The 17,234-nt window shown below is 49.5% G+C and overlaps 1 protein-coding gene across 5 annotated transcripts in view; it reads right to left on the bottom strand.

The window, feature by feature from the left end:
• The window catches only part of KLHL29 (kelch like family member 29), a 302,753-nt gene that overhangs the window by 217,692 nt on the left and 67,827 nt on the right, over positions 1-17,234 (bottom strand). For 3 of the 5 annotated variants that reach the window (XM_081832165.1, XM_081832167.1, XM_081832166.1), the window contains exon 2: positions 3,746-3,853. The exons of 1 other annotated variant lie outside the window; for it this stretch is intronic. The gene's annotated coding sequence lies outside the window, so the exon portion shown is untranslated. Of the gene's footprint in view, positions 1-3,745; positions 3,854-11,414; positions 11,645-17,234 lie in introns of those variants that run through there. One more of the 5 variants, XM_081832168.1, reaches the window with a different exon arrangement.

Here is a 17,234-nt window from a genome sequence, read left to right on the forward strand (position 1 = left end):
CCTATCATCCAGGAATGTCATTTTGCTGAATCTCCATAACTTCCATGTCAATTCAAGGCTTAGAGTCCAGGAATTTGGTGACACCTGTGAGTTGAGAGCAGTGTTAAGGCTTTAAAGTACATTGACGCCTATCCTCACAAGAACAGTTAAATTAGAAGGTCTGGGGGTACAACCAGGTGTCTGTAGGTTTTAAAGCTCTCCAGGTGATTCCAGCGTTCACTGAGAGCTGACATCGCTGGCCCAGGAAGACCTGCCAGTGTTCTCCCGGGAACTAGGAAGGTCAGGGGTTGCCCTCAGCGAAAGCAGACGAGATGGGGACTCAGCAGCCCTACGGGGCTCACACAGAGTTAATGCAGAGTTGGGATGAGAGCCCAGTGGCTGCCTCCCAGTCTGGGGGCCTGTCCGTCCACTGCCTTTGAGGTCACTCTGTCCTGTGGCCCTGTGATCTCGGAACTAAGATCATCTAATCTCACGATGTGGAGACAAGAGGACAGTCCCTGTCTTTAAGAAGCTCACGGTCCAGGAAGGAAGGTGAGCAATGCAGCCCAGGGAGGGGCGAGTGGCAAGGTCCCCAAAGGCTGCAGAGCATGAGGCGGCTTTGTGTTGGCCAAGCTGAGTCTGGGATGCAAATCAGACAGGTCGTGACTGATTTTCAGGACTCTGGAGAGACAGTCGGGATCTTAGGACAGAATGAAGCCCTGGGGACAGGTGAAGCAGAGGGAGTAGAGGGACCGCTGAGAGAAAGGAAAACAGAGGAAAATCTTCTAGCACCAACACCTTCACTTACAGAGAGGAGGACAAAGAGGGGCCACAAAGATGGAGTGACACGGCCCACCAAGCCAAGGGAGAGAGAGAGAGGCTCACGGTCTCCTTAAAGCAAGCAGGGAGGTCACTTGCTGACCCTCAGGTGGACAGGGCAGGCGGAAGTCTTGGTGATGATGAGAAAGGTGGGACTCTGCAGAAGGATCTGTGCGCAGGTGTTGGCGTGGTTCTACGGCCTCCTCAGCAGGCTGAGGGCCCAGATGCCCAGTGGAGGTGGGGGCTGCCAAGGTTCCCAGGGTGGGGACGGGAGAGGAAGCAAGGACGAAGGACAAGCAGGCGACAGAGTGGATGTGTTGGGGAAGGGAGCACTGAGAAGTCTGCCCACAGGTCTGTCTTTGGGTGGGAGCCATGGAAGCCAAAGAGATGGATGAGAAAGAGAAGGAGGGAACGGAGCAAGGCTGCTGAGAGTGAGGGAGCACGAGGGCGGGGGGAGTGCGGGTCGGCAAGGGCACCTTCGGAATGGCTTCACCGGTGAAGCTGCCGAGAGTGCGGAAGTCCAGGGCACGGCATGGTTGTGTTATTATTTGCAGCGTTCTCTAATGGAAGGGTTCCAAGTCCCATTAGCTCTGGAGGCATCTGCAACGTTCTCTCAGGATGCAGGGCATGCAGGGGGACAAGGGGCCTGGGTGGGCAGTGCTGGGGCAGGGATGCCTCCACTGGGCATCATGGGGAGGCTGCAGAGGGGCACTCCTCAGCACTGTGTTTGCCTTTCACCACCTCCAAAGTCTAGGTGTCTATTACTGTCATTCTTGGCTCAGCCTTGGGTTCTGCACAAACCAGGTCCTCAGCTCTACCTCCCCTGAGCTCCACCCCTGCCAGGCTCCCACACTGCAGTGCAGGGATCAGATTTCACTCCTGCTAACTGGTCCTGGCACCACACTCTCGGTCACTGACAAGCCCAGCACAGCCTTCTCTGCTTTGCATCCGAGCAGGCCCCACTTTGCAGCAGGATGCACACAGCCCAGTGATCTGGCCCAGTTTCCATAGGAAAGTGATAGCTTCTTCCACTGGTTACCAGGGGACAGACTGGGCTGTGGAGACTTCCTATCTTCTTGGGAATCAATGGAGTCCTTCACGTGAGGGAAAAGGGAAAACACGACCTGGCAGCAGGCCATGTGCTACGGTGTTCCCAGGAATAGCTACAACTATGTGTGTGGGGAGGTGCTCCCTGAGAGCCCCAGCAGGTGCTGTGTGGGCATGGTGAAGGGGATATGGAGATGAATCAGATGGGATTCCCATCCCCCAGGAACTGGCCAGGTGGTAGGGAAGACTGACGTGAGTTTGCAGCGGGGACACCAGTCCAGGGGTGGATCTATCAGGTATCCTATCAAGGTCCCTCCCTATCCTAAAATATATGCTTCTTGAAGCCTGGGATAAATAAGAGCCATGTGCCACCCTGTGTCAGAAGATCCCAAGATAAAGGCCGTCAAACCCATTCCCCTGGGTCTCTAGATGTCCTTCACCCCCGCCACACTCATAGCATCTAAGACTGGAGGGCTTCTGCTTGGAAAGTTGACTTCTGTGAAGAGCATGCCTTAGGCTCAGACACTCACTTCCACATCTGCCCCCTCTAGGAGCTGGGAATGCCACCATCATGAGATCCAAAAGGCCACTGTCACCAGATCTGTCTAGTTTTCCAATTCTCTTCCTCTCGCCCGACAGTCACAGAAGCAAACATTACCCAGGGCCTGGGACGACTAACCAGGACGGCTGCCCGCGGCTCAGTGGTGCCGTTAGATGCATGCCAACAGCCCACCAGCTTCCAAAGCTGGAAACCCAACTGCCCCCACTGGCTGCCGCCATTGGGCTGCTCAGTGGCGGCAGGCTGGATGCCCAGTGAACGTTTCTTCCACTTGGGCGGCTGATCCAGGCCCAGCCTGGAGCCTCCTCCTACTTCTTGCTGACAATCATGGCTACCTGCAATTCGGAATCCTAGAGCTGCAGAATCCTGGGGAGCATCCATCTCCAGGCTCCCCTGCTTCTGCAGGCACAGTCCAGGTCTGCTGGGTGGGTGTTCAAGCAATCTTACCAATTCTTTTCAAGTAGGCCACGTTCCCCCCGCAACTCTCCTGGCTACCTGGTCTTTATAATCTAGGTTTGAAAATCCTGAACCAAAATTTGAGGCCAGACCTCTATACATTTAATCCAAGGAAATAATCAAATCACTATGCAAAGATATATATGCAAAAATGTTTGTTGTGTTATTATTTGCAGGAGTGAAATTTAAAAATATGCTAATGTCCACCATTAGGGCACTGGGTAAGTAAATTGTGTAGATTATTTTATCCAGATGTTATGGAGAGTTTAAAGATGCTATAGATTTGCACTTACTGATATAAAAATGTACATGTGACATATCATGAAGTCAAAAGAGCGCACTGCTAAGCCATACATACAGTGTGATCCCGTGTGTGTGCGTGTGTGCGTGTGTGCCTGTATGCATGTACGCTTTACGTATGTGCATAGAAAGAAAGTCTGGAAAGGGACACTAAATGGATGATTGTAAGTAATTTCTATAATTTTAGGCACTATCTTTTAAAATATTTTTACAATGAACAAATAGCCTTTTACTGATACTGAATACTACTACTTTAATAACAAGAAAAGTTAAATTACCAAGGAAGCATTACAGTTTTTGAGGCATTTAAAGGTCACCCAGCTGCTGGCTGCCCCCAGGTTCCCCCTCCTGGGGAGCCAGAAGAGCTACCACAATGCTCATAGATTGATTCCAGGAAGACTGGGGCCTGGTGGCTTTGCTAGGTTCTAATCCCACATCTGTGTAAAAATCTCTCTAACCGAAAGGCGGAGAGGACCAGCTATGTACTTCCTCACTGCCCCTGGAAAATCAGCGTTAGAGAAGATAGCTGTCAGTGTCCAGGTCGGACGCTTTTCTTATATGCAGGAGAGCTGAGCAGGGACGTACCTTTTGATGTCCGTCTCTGGCGAGCTCAGGATTTGTCCCCAGGATGCAAAAGCCTCGATGGCCACCAACACTTAGCACAGTGTGAGCATCACCAGGAGGCCAGACCGTCTAGAAAGAGAAGGAAAAGGTTGGGGGTGGGGTGGGAAAAGGTATCATCTCCTGCAGAAAATCTCTTTGGAATTCCAGTATCTTAGACAGTCCCCACCCTAAGTGGACAATAGTCCCTGTGTTGAATTTCTGAGTGTGGACCCTCTCAAACGGGGTGTGCCCAAACACTGCCATGGGCACTCTCAGGCAAGGGGGGCCAAGTGGGCTGCAGAGAACCCCAAGGGGCAGACCCTAGATGTCCCTCCCCTGCCCGCCAAACACACAAAGCCCTAATCCCCACAGCACAGCCACTAGCAGTGGATAAGGGAGAATAATGGCATTGCCTTCCATCTGATTCAAACCAAGAGACTCCAAAAACGGGGAAAAATACGAAATTTAGGTCTTTAATCTAATGCTGAAAAGAGAACAGGACACAAACTCTAGAATTACAAAAACAAATCATTACTTCTTTTAGATAATGGGCAAGAAGACCTTGAGGAGGCAAGGATGGGTTCCCTGGAGAGAATTCATTTTTTTTTAAAAATATAGATTTAATACCTAGTATAAAGAGCCTATCTGTTATGGTGAGGCAGGGCTATTCCCAGTTCCCTCTTTCAAATGTAATATATGTGAAAGCCGTCTTCACGACAAGGAATGGCAAAAATGCACGGCTGTCATTACCTGGGAATCAATATATTTTTCTAAACTGAATATATCATTATCAATTGATTTTCCTGTTTCCTCTTAGCACTCCAGAGTCCTGGATAGGAGGGGAAAGCTTTAATGTGATATGAGGGATTTGGACAGGTAAATAAGTTATTGTAAACTAATTCCACTTTGCGACAAGCTTCTCTCCAACAACGCAACGGGTCTTTCTCAGAGCCTCTTTCAACCCAAGCTTTTCCAGCTACCACTGACAGAGACACATGCGAGCCGTATCAAATAGCCATTTTCAAGCTGAAGGTGGCAAAAATATTATTTTTCCCAAGGAGAGAGCGTTCCCTTTACGATTAAGAAATAACCTCTGTGGGGAAGCGAAGTAAGCCAAGGTCACCATTTAATTTTGACACAGAGCCAAAGTCGTGAGTACATTTCCTCTACCAAGCTGATGTGAAGCATGCGGATAAATGGATCGCTTTGGCCACAAAGTATCAGCAGTACTGGTGATAACAAACGATCGATGTATTTCTGGGAAAGACCCTTGGCAGATATGTGTTGGTGAAGAGAGAGGTCTGGGAGACAGCGGTCAGATTGTTTTTAGATCTTTGAGAATTTTATTCATTCATTTACTCATTTATTCATTCCGTAAATATTTGTTGAGTGTCTGCTGTGTGTCAGGCAATGTTCTAGGCACTGGGGATACATAAGTGAACCAAACAGAAAGAAAAAAAGAATTCCTGCCCTAAGGGAGCTCATCTTCTAGTGGAGGGAAACACAGAATAAACAATAAGCTTAAGAAATAAGTACAAATTATACAGTATATTAAAAGGTAGGCAGTGCTATGTCTTAGAGAAGACAGAGCAGAAGATGAGTGTCAGGGGACTGAGCTCATGTGAAGGGGATGAGGGAGTGGGCCGTGCGGGAGTCTGGGGTTGACCGTTCAGCAGTGAGAAGAGCCAGTGCAAATGTCCTGGGGGGTGGAGGGAGCATACCTGTCATGCTCCTGGGCCAGCAAGGAGCCCACTGTGGCTGGAGAGTCTAGTAGGGACAGGGAGGGTCTAGTAGGACATTCAGCTGGAGAGGTGAGTAGATCGCGTAGGGCCTTGCAGGCCACTGTAAAGGCTACTAACTGAGAGCCCCAGATCCTGGCACCCGGCTTTAGATGGAGCTCTCATTCTCTTGAGACAGACCTCCCAGGTCTGTCAGCTCAATCTGCTTGCCATCCCTTCTGCCCAGATGGCTCAGCACTCTAGGCTGTGCGAGATGAACAGGGCACAGGCCAGGCTGGGGCTTGGAGGGGCAGTGGAAGGAGGTGAGCCCCCAGGGCTGCCCAGCTTGTTCTGATGACAATGGTCTTGTCTTTCCTCCTCTGTGGTCCCCAGAGGCCACTTCTAGAAGAGGTAACTGAACCAAAGTCCTGAACAAAAATATACCGCATGCGAGGCTGAGCTCTTTGGGACTTTTCCCTAACGTGCTTATGGAGAGATCCTGACATGAGCTGACGCATTAGACATTACAGGTTGTGCTAGGTGTCTTGCCCAGGTCTGCCTTCCATGCTGTGTGCCCCCAGGGGGCTCGCCTGATCTGCACGGAGGGCATCACTGGAGCTCGCAGACCCTGAGACTGCTGGTCAGGTGCAGCCAGTGCAGACACCAGCAGGAGATTGGGGACTGGCGTGGGATTGGGTGTTTACTCCCCTACTTGCCTCCCTCCTTACAGTGGCTTCCACTGCAGGCCACGGGTGCGGCTGGTGTGCGGTAGGCCTCACAGAGCGTCCTCTCTGCGCCCCGGCTTCCAGCTGGAAACGGCCCCACCCCGTGTGGGCTGGGGACGGCCCTGGCGTGGTCTCTGCAGCCCGCGCGACATCTTATGAACAGCCCTGTCTGACTCTCTTCCAACCACACATTTCGACCTGCCGATTTCCTGTTAAGACCCTAGAGGGTACAGTCTTGGGGGCAGTGCAGAGCAGGGCTTGGGAATCCGGGATCAGGCGGAATCCTAACACTGCCCCTAGTTTTGTTACACAGGTTAAGGTATTTAATGTCTATGAACCTTCCTTTCTCACTCTTGGAACTAGAGAAACGGATGCATAATTAGCAGCAGCAGGATCACTGTCTCAGCATTTACGCCACCTACTCTACCGCCCAGGGCAAGGAGCACCTCCTGGCTGACATCTTTGCCCACCCCAACCAGAAACTCCTCCCTCGAGGGGTTTTTAGCTGTTCTCAGCTCCTATTTGGCATCAGTTGATGTCTCAGGGATTTCACTTATTTCCTTTTGCACTTCTATCCACCCAACCTCTCCTCCTTGCAGTCAAATCCCAGGCATCCAAAGAACAGACATTATCTTAATATTTGAATCTCTGGTCCACAGCACCCATCAAGAATGAACCCAAGAAAGGACAGGGAGACAGCTATGGTTTTCCATCTCCAGGTGAGGGGAAGGCACTGTAGACAGGCTTGACTTTGACATTTGTGGTCAAACTGACCCTTTCTCTTCCACTCATTTCATCACCAAAGGGCAGCTTCCAGGGTCAAGGAAAATAAAATTAAAAGCCAAGGGATGAGGGGCTTTTTATATTCATTTAAAAAACACAGTGGGTAGTTAGTCAATGCGTGTGAAAGGGGTCTTACATTGTCCCCACCTTGTCAAGGCACTTAAGACATGCTAATTGAGTTTGGCAGAGCATAAAAGGCCAATATGAAATTCCCTCTAATGGGGTCTTTGGGTTAAATAACTGCCGAATGATGGGAGATCTTTAAAATTAAACCTAAAGAAATGTTTGAGACCATTCTCACTCTAAATCTATAAATAAAGATGGCTCCTGACATGCACCAAATTGATAGCCAAGAGAATTACAAATAAGGGCCCCAGGATTTTTTTTTTTTTTTACTTCCCTATAAAAGATACCAATTTTTGGAGAGAAATTGCCCTTAAGAGAGGATAAACCAATTAAGGAGGCTCCCATTTGATGTAGGATCAGAGACTAGCCCTGCCCGGGTCTTGACCAGGCTACCCAATTATTGCTCCAGCAACCAGGCAGCTCACCAGCCCTCACCCAACTGGGAAGCAAGGATTCTTTCTTCCTCAGAAGGAAAAAGCAAAGCAACTAGAGGTTGCAAACTGTGGAAGAAAACCAACTCCCACACCCACACCCAATTTCCTGTCAGCCCAGACTCAGGACCCTGTGCGCCACCCCCCGCCCCCTTCCCTGGCATGGGGCTTTTGGGTCTGCTCTGAATGTATCCTGCAAGGGGAACTCTCATTCACATTAAGAAGAAGGAAAAAACAACCCATCCATTAATAACATCAACCATGGGTTCACCAAAGCCCTCAGGCACCTTGCCAACCCCAAAATAAACACTCTCAAAAGGTTTATCCATCAGGTTGGCGACAGTTCACGGGCTGAGGGGTCCAGAAGGCACTGCTTTTAAAGAAGAGAATGGACGTGCAGAGATGGAGTGCCTTGTGAGGACCCACCCAACACAAGGCGGAGGTTTCCTCTTTCCATTAAGGAGCCAGAACCGGCCACTGATGAGATCCATTACTTATTCTCAAAGCTAAGGATGCACGGGCTGGCCAGTTTTCATGCAGGCATGGGTTCTTCAGAGAAAGAGGGGATCTTCAGGGGCCAGGACTCCTGACTGAGATGGAAAAACGAAATTTTCATAATGCTTGAAGTTTACAAAGCCTCGCTCATGTGCATTTCCTGATTTACCTTTGCTCAGAAGTTTGTATGAGTGGATTACTATTATTATTCCTATTTTATAGATGGAAAATAAGAACAGCCCAAAGTTACATGGCAGATACATAAGCAAGGGACTCAGAATTGGAACTCTAGATTTGCACTTTGCATCCCATGCTTTGTTCCAAATTCTTCAGCTGCCATGACCCTGGAGCCCTGATGGATGATAAGATTAGAATTGTCCTGGGTTCACTCTGCAGTCCCCACCCCTGGGCTGGATAAAAATACAGGTGTCAGTGGATATCCTCGTTCCAGTCTGGTCCCGGTGAGCCCAAACCAACCCTAAGACCCGACTGGCCGCTGCCCCCCTCCCCCTCTCCCGCTTCTCCGCAGCCCTAGTGGTGGTCAGGTTCCCAAGTGACCCCCTCCCTTCCCACACCAGAGAAGCCACACTGGACCCCACGCCTACCATGAAACCTCTGTCAGCCCTAAGGTAGCGCATTGGATTCTTCATTATTATTACCTCGGGGTTTCTCAAACTTTTTTTGTTATCACTCCCCCCAGCAAGAGAAAAATTCCATTCCATTCCATTTAAATTCTTTCTAACAAGTGACATTCAATTCTGAAGGGGTAAGACTTTGTCGGGGAGGGTGGCGCTGCTGAGGGGCATAAGCCATTGTGGCATCATGAGTTTTTGTGCCCTCCTTCACTCCTGGAATCGATTTACGACCCTCACCCCCGGCCCTGGCCCCTTGCATGTATTCACTGACTTTCCCCAGACCCGCTGCTTCTGGACCATTTCCTCAGGGCCCAGCACTGCCACCTCCTCTGCCTTAAAAACCCCAGTTCCTCCTTCTCTCTCTTGGTCCCCACCCCCAGCACTGTCCTTAATGGTGTGCAGTCACCTGTCCTCTACGATCTCCACTACTGCGGCCGGGGCCGGGCCTCCCCACCTCTCACCGGGATCACAGCAACAGCCCCCAAGGGGCCCTGCTGTCGCCACGGGGATTGTACGCCACCTCAGAATAGTCATGGCATTCCTGCCCTCAATCCCTCCATGGCAGGGGCCCCGGGGAACCCAGGCAAATCCGGACTCTTTCCATGCCCTGAGCTGTCCAGCCTCCGCTGCCTGGGCTACCCACCCCGCGGACACCCCCAGCTCTCCCACTGTGACCACACACCTGCTTCCCTCCCTGAATCTCCTCCCACCTACCTTCACTCTTAAGGAACACTGCTGGAAAATATCAAGTGCATGCATGTCACCCAAAGAAGTTTCTTGATGGCCCACCTCCAGTTGCCTCTTGGCTGGTCTGGGCAAGGAGAATGGGCAGAGAAGGAAAATGGGGTGCCCACACACAGACTGATCAGTTCCTAAATTATGCCATCATAGTGCTCTGCCAGACACAAGGACTAAAACAGTTCTGAAAAAAAAAAATCAACCCTCTCCCCTACAAACCCAGCAGACCCCTCAGCAATTGCATTAACCAGGACTCGCCTAACTGGGCCCCACCACTCAGCGCCAGCACACATACCCTCCTCCACCCCCAGGTAATACACATGTGCTTATCCCTGGAACCGAAGCTGAGAGGACCTTTGCATTTTCTGAAGACCACAAGATGAGGAGAGGGGTGGAGGTGCCAGAGGACCCCCAGCCTGACTCGCCTGTGGTAGCATTTAAGATGTTGGCAGAGTGTGTAGCCCCTGGCACGTAGTAGATGCTCAGTAAGGCTCTGTTGAAGGAAGGAAAATGCCTACCAGACTCAACTCATTTTCTACAATTTTGCTTCACACATCTGGAAGTTCACACCATGGTTTCATGACTGGAATACAAACCAGCTTAAAAAAAAAAAATCAGACATTGCTTCCAGATTTCACTCTTATGAACAGGCTTGCATCCTCCCTTTAAATTGCAATAATTCTTTCCCAGATGTTGCTTCTCCTTCAGACCCATAAATTTAAGCTTTTCATGATGACGCTTCACATTTGCCTGGTGCTGTGGGCTCTTTGGAGAGCTTGTGCATCTTCTCTCCTTCATTAGACCACCACACGGAGCCCAGGAGAGGTGGACAGGCGCCAACATCTCTAATTCACTGACAGGGAGGCCAGTTGCCAATACCGCCAAGCTGGATTGCAGTGTGAATGGGTTCCCCTCTCCTTCCTGCTGCTGCGAGACCTGCACTACCCTCTTTTCCAGCAACCCCCCAGGTCTCCATGTGGGGTGGGGCATCCATAGAGGCTCCCCCCCAACCCGGCCACGTTGGCCTCAGTGGCGCTGCCCACTTCAAACTCTGACTCAAATGTGAGCAAGTCTCTTCCCTTGGTTCTCCCTGACATTCCTGAGAGGCTGTACCATTTCAGTAAGACCTGTCTAGAACCTTGGAGGAAAACAGAACAGTAGGCCAACTGGTGGGTGACAGCCGTGGACAGAGGAAGTCGTATGTGGCCAGACAGGCTGGTTTCCCGGCTGTCTCCAGGAGGGTCTCTGGCCCTGGGCAGGTTCGTCCCAGCTCCACGGGGCGGCCCCCATCTTAGCATCAACCACAGAGGAACTCACACTCAGGAAGAGCCCAAGAGAGTGGGGCCTCCCTTTCTTTCCACCTTCCCTGTTCCTGTTTCTTGTGAGGCCTGTCTCCTTCCTGGGGATTGGCCCTGAGGCTGTTTGTTTTAGTTCTCTGGGGTGGGGGGGAGCCTTTGACCTGTACCCTAAGCCCTCAAGTAGCTAACCACATCAGAAAACACCTGAGTCCTCCATCTGGGCCACAGCCGTCCATGTCAGGGGGCAGGAGACAGTTGTGAGGACAGAAGACACAGCCACCAAACCTGTTCACTGGATCTGGCACCCGCTAGTGCACAGGGGTCCCACAGCATCCCCTGCCCCCTGGACGCCCCCCTGCCCACAGCTTTAGAGAGAAGTGATGGGCAAAAGTGACTTCACAGAGTAAAACACGTTGAGCTTTTAGACTCAGTGTGTTTCTGGTCTGCTCAGGGAGACACAGAGAGATCTGACAAGCCCTTCTCCCATCTCGGAATCCCCGTGGCCTGCGTGGCACGGTCAGAGCTGCCTTTTGGATTGACATCCTAGTCCCTGTCGCAGCGGTTCAGTGGCTGGCTCGGCCTGTGTGTGGTCGAGAGCCTGTGGGAAGGGCACTCAGTAGAGCCTGTGGCACCGAGAATGGGCAGCTATAACCATGATATAGCCATGCTAACTGAAGCACACGAGAGGGGCCCCTAAGATACCTGTAGTGCCACGGGGAGGGCTGGGACTCACACGACGTGGGGCTTTCTCTCCCGGCACCTCTCCACAGAAGCGAGCGCGCAGGGACACGTGCGTGGACGGGGATCTCCCCGGGAGGCAGTGGAAGCAGTGGGCTGACCATGGGCACAGAAGCCCTGGATCCAGCTGACACTGGTCAGCTGCCATGCCCCGCCCCCTCCAGCTATGTGTCTGAACGTCCTCTGAGAGGGCAGCTTCGGCCTCTCCCCCTCCCCCACCTCGCCTCCCCCCTGCCAGCTGTTGGTCAACCAAACTCCAGGCCTGGTGCCGCGAAGGCTCCCGTTCCCTCGCTCCACCTGGGTTCTGAACCCAAGCCTACAGGGCCAGAGTCTGAAAACCACTGCTTCCTCACCCAGTAAAAAGCTGTTTTATTTGAGTAGATTTGAGGCTGTTTCTTTACTCTCAGAGGAAAAAAAAATTGTGAAAGAAAAGCCTTTGGAGATTACTTTTTACCCAGATATGATGAGTTATCCATTTAAAAATAAACCACAGACAGGCATGTTTCTCCGTACCCAGGCAGAAAGCAGTCATTACCAGGAATTTCTCTAAGTTCTCTGCTTTTCTTGGCCAATATAGAAACATCCTAGGAACTGAAAATAGAATTAGGAGCTAATTCTGTTTTCCTGATCTCTACCAACGTGTGCAGGCAAGTGGCTTGATCACGCCATGGCTTCACGTTCCATCCGAAATAATAATAATAATAATAATAATAATAATAATAATAATAATAAAAAAACATGGAGCCATGGCTCACCAGCTTCACGGCACTGCTGCGATCTAAACCAGCTACCGAGGAGCCGGGCCAGAGCCCAGAGCAGTCGATACAAGTGCACAGAATCACTGAGCTGTGGCCTGGCACAGCTCGATGTCCAGATACAGGCAAGAAAGCAAAGGCAAGTGCGGGTCAGTGACAAGCTCAAGGTCACACAGCTGATCAGCAGGAGAGGGAGGAGCAGTGCTGGCTTCCTAACTCCCCGCTGATCTCTTTCTCCCCCTCCTCTGTCTGCGGTTTAACTGGACCTGAAGATTCCAGGAAAGTCCCCTAGAAAGGTTAAACAACTTATCAAACCCAGTCTTCATTCCTTCAGAAAGCCCCCCGTCTTCCTCTCTCCTCTCCAGCAAGCAGTAAATCAAATATTCCTTGCTGCATTACTTTTCAAGCTCGATGTTTCTAAATCCAAAGACATCTATAAATAATACATACTCATTTATATGTACATTTAAAAGATTAAAAAAAAAGCCATAACAAAGATACCTGTAGATTCTTCTGAATACTAATGGCCTATTTAAGACATAGTGGGAGCAAACGGCTACAGAGCTCAGGTAACCACAGACACGAACCTCCTTCCACTCCATCTCAGGCTGCACCCCGGAGTGGGGAGCCTCCATTCGGAGCACTCCATTCACTGCTTCTCTCCCACGGTCACATTTAGCCATCTGCTTCTTCTTTTATATGTGGGACTGTGTATTTTTTTCCCTCTTCAGTTTTATATGAAACATTTAGCAATGAAGTAGCAAATAAAAATACTACATATCATCTAGAATTCATATAAAATCGTAGTTGGCTTGAACGCATCTAAAGGTTGATAAAAAGAAACACATAGATGCTTCTTAAAGGCTTATTTATATTTTATTACACATTACACACATCACACTCCATTGAGAAAATTTAGAAGTTGATGTGGTTCACTCTGTCACATGCTGGCATGGCGAAGATTAGAGAACATTCTTCATTTGGAACACAATGCACTTGCATGCCGTTACCCCAGCCAATGAAAATGGCGCAAATAATCCAGCAGCACTCAGTCTTTGGAAGGAAGGGTTTCTGTACTCCCCCCGCCCCCCTGCCCAGAGTGTGCACTCTCGGCCTCGTGGAGCTACCCCACCCTCTACCCTGCTGATCCTCACTCCAAAGCGAGGATGTGGCTGGAGAACCACCGCCTCTCAGACGCTCAGGTCAGCTAGAAGCCGGCAGAGCTGGCATCCCCCCCCGTCACACACCCACATGCAGAAATACAGGATGTCACAAGGCTGCGGATGCTAAGGGCTAAGTTAACAAGACTCCTGGGACTGAAGGTGGTTGGAGGAGGGAGGGCTCCAGGCTGCCGGAAGGCTCTGTGTCAGGGCGACCTCTAGGTCCTGGAGGATGAGAGAAACTGCAGGGTCAGCCTGGAGACCAGAAGGTTGACGGGTGCTTTGGGGATATCAAGGCCCCCACACCTCCATCCTGCCCTCCCACAGAGAGAGGCAGGAGATGGAAAGTGTCAGTGGGTGACCCCCAGGCTAGGGAAAGGGCCTCTGTTACTACCGGTAAGGGGGGGCTCACTTCTGCACCTCAAAACTGCCGGGGACTGCATCCTCAGCATCGGTTCTGTTGCTTGGTCTCTGGGAACCCCCGCTTCTGCATAACAGGGAGACACACACCGCTTACCACAGTAGGAGACCTTGAGTTTGCTCATCCCCACAGCACATGCCATGTCAAATGTGTTTGTAGCAGGATCATTGGCTATCTGTCGGCCGTGCAGCAACCATGTACGAAAAATAACATTGAGGAGCAAATTAAGTGATCTGTCTGCGAGCAGCCTTTTAGATGAGGAAGGGCTGCTGTTGACAAATCTAAGAAAATTATACAAAAATTATCTAAAAGCACACGGACACATGTTCAGAATGAGAACCTTGATTGTGGGCATTTTAAATACAACCCGGATTAAATCATCTTGTCTCCCTTGAATGGAGGAATAATAATTAAGAGAAGAGGTGGGAGAAATCAATTATACCCATCACCTTCCTGACCCCCCCCCAAAAAAGTCAAGAATTTTCACTTTTCAGGATGAGGATGGCTTAACACACCGAGACATCTGGGGTGTTGCCAAGAATCCCTACAAAATGGGTTATAGGACAGAGGGATCCAGAGGAGCCCCTGGGGGCCCTTAAAATGGGAAGAGGAAAGTAGGGAGATCAGGGGCACCTCTCCCTGTGCAGCAGGACCGGGACAAGGATTTGAGGAGACTGGTTTATTTGGGAAGTGATTTCAGAAAGCTAGGCTAGTGGGAAGTCACACAGGCAAGTGAAGAAAGCCAACACAGATTGCCCTAAATGAGCAGGACACCACTGTGGGCACCTAGGCCAATCTCACTGGGGACCTCTGGGGGACAGAGGGGGCATGTCTCAGAGGCATCCCTCACATCCTGGGGTGCGAGGCAGCTGGAGCATCTTCCACCAACTCCCCTTTCTCCTAGGCTTAGAGCTCCTGCCAGAGAATGAGCCCTCCTGGCATTTCAGATCTGCCCCAAGGGGTCAGCAGAGGCTCTGGGGGTGCAGGGTTGGGGAGGATCCTGGGACAATGAAGTTCCAGCATGTGCAAACACACTATGTTGGAAACTTATAACCTCTGATTACTTGGATGGAATTCAATTTGCCACTTTCAAAAGTCTAACAAAAACAGACTCCCCCCCCATGTAATCACTGAATAATATTATAATCATTTTGCGTGGAAATTGCATTATTTCCCTGATGGAAGCATAGGCTTTGCACCTCTCAGGGCTTCACCCGCTACATTACTTCTCAAAGTATGAAGTAGCAGGTTCCAATTATCTGAAAAAAAATTTAAAACAGTAACAGTACAATACATAGTATGATCCAGATGGAAAGAATACACATTTTCCAGGACAGGCATCTTGATTGGTGGCTGTAACCGTTAAACACATTTCAGGTAAGTAATATAGTGATAATGGACATTAATAGTAGCAATAGTGCTGAAGTGCTGGAATATAATCATTTCTGATTATATTACTATTTCCTTTTGTGGAACACAGTGCATATTTCCAAATGACTCTATGCTCATTAAAAGACACAAAAGCCCAGCGGCGGGTTGGCAGAAAGGTGGCCGGAAGGGGCTTGCAGTTCCTGGTGCTTGGAATGTGGGGAATGATGGGGGCCAGAGTTCTTGGTGGGCCCAGCAGCCTCAGCACCATCCTCTGTGATCTGGCCCCATCGGAGACCTCTGCCTGTATTCGCAGACATCAGCTGCTGAACAGCCAGCAACGAATGCCCGTATATACAATGCAGTAAGCTGATAGGTTTTAGAGGAGAATTTGGTAAATTAAAAAATGCTTGTTTATGCCCAAATACATGACCATCTTTCCCTTCATCTCCCATTATCCCTCAGAAAAAGGAGGTTGCCTTATCTTCAATATGCTTCAATATGTTGATTTATTAATTCTTTATCAAGAAAAGGACATCTCTCAGTGCACTCTCTCGCCTAATTTAGCAAAAACAGATGCAGTAATTATTCTTGGGATTATGACTTCATAATTTTAGCTTTTGGATGTTGTTGTAAAGAAGACTGAAAGGTCACTTTAAAAAGACACCCGACGGGCGCCTGGGTGGCTCAGTCGGTTGAGCGACTGCCTTCGGCTCAGGTCATGATCCTGGAGTCCCGGGATCGAGTCCCGCATCGGGGTCCCTGCTCGGCGGGGAGTCTGCCTCTCCCTCTGACCCTCCCCCCTCTCATGTGCTCTCTCTCATTCTCTCTCTCTCAAATAAATAAATAAAATCTTTAAAAAAAAAAAAAAAGACACCCGACAATGGGTGATTGCTGCAAGAGATGGTGAACATTCACCTGTGAGGCAAATGGAAACAATGCAACAATGTCACAACTCATAGGAATTGGGACTAGTGGCTTGGGACAAAATTGTAAAGGAAGGTGTAATCCCCACATTCAGAAAGTGGCTTCTCCTGAAAATTTGGATGGAAGTAAGAATCATGAGCTCGGGAAAACTGTCAGAGGACTCAAAAAAGGGGCGCCTGGCTGGCTCAGTCCGTAGGGCACATGACTCTTGATCTCAGGGTCCTGATTTCAAGCCCCACGTTGGGCATGGGCCTACTTAACAAACAAACACAAAAACAAAGCCACTCTAGTGATAAAAAGTACACTGGGAAGAGAACACTCGCTGGAGTTGAAACTGCACGCGACAGGCTTGAATGATGACTTGTGAAATCTATCAGTGGAAAAAGTAGTATTTTAAAGTTAGCCTGGGGCACCTGGGTGGCTCAGTAGTTAAGCGTCTGCCTTCAGCTCAGGTCATGGTCCCAGGGTCCTGGGATCGAGACCCGCATTGGGTTCCCTGCTCGGCGGGAAGCCTGCTTTTCCTTCTCCCACTCTCCCTGCTTGTGTTCCCTCTCTTGCTGTGTCTCTCTCTGTCAAATAAATAAAATCTTAAAAAAAAAAAAGTTAGCCTGTTATAGATTCTGTCATTTTAAAAATGTGTAACTAAAGCAATTAATTATGTATTTTAAGTAAATGGTAAGTTATCTATACTATAACAATATACTCTATGTGTATCATCCTATAGATGTGGACATCTATATTCCAAAAAATTCATATATTCAGGCTGCCTAAAAAGGCTTTTTCGGAGACCTTTTCTTTGGGAAAGTGGGGAATATCTTATATTTGGGTGGAAAGTTAGTTTTCTTAGCACTATAGAGGGGTGGTCACCATCCTGCCAAAGGCCTAATTTAATCTGCAAATCAAAGCCATCAGGGAGACTAGACAATATTCAGTTCAACAACTCCTTCCTTGTAGGAATGCGAAAACAGAAGCCAGAGAACTCTCTGTCCTACCAAGGAATCCTTAAATTAAGAAGTGAAACCTACAAGAAAATCTAGAAAATCTGAACACGGCTTCGCCCATGGATACCCCATGTGGCAGTGGTTCGGCCTAAGGCTCTTCATCAGTCAAGCGGGGGTAATTTGGGGCTAACCTCAAAGAATCTACCTGTAGT

The sequence above is a fragment of the Leptonychotes weddellii genome, chromosome 10 (assembly GCF_054177405.1).
Source record: "Leptonychotes weddellii isolate Sample4059 chromosome 10, ASM5417740v2, whole genome shotgun sequence".
Taxonomy (NCBI): Eukaryota; Metazoa; Chordata; class Mammalia; order Carnivora; family Phocidae; genus Leptonychotes; species Leptonychotes weddellii.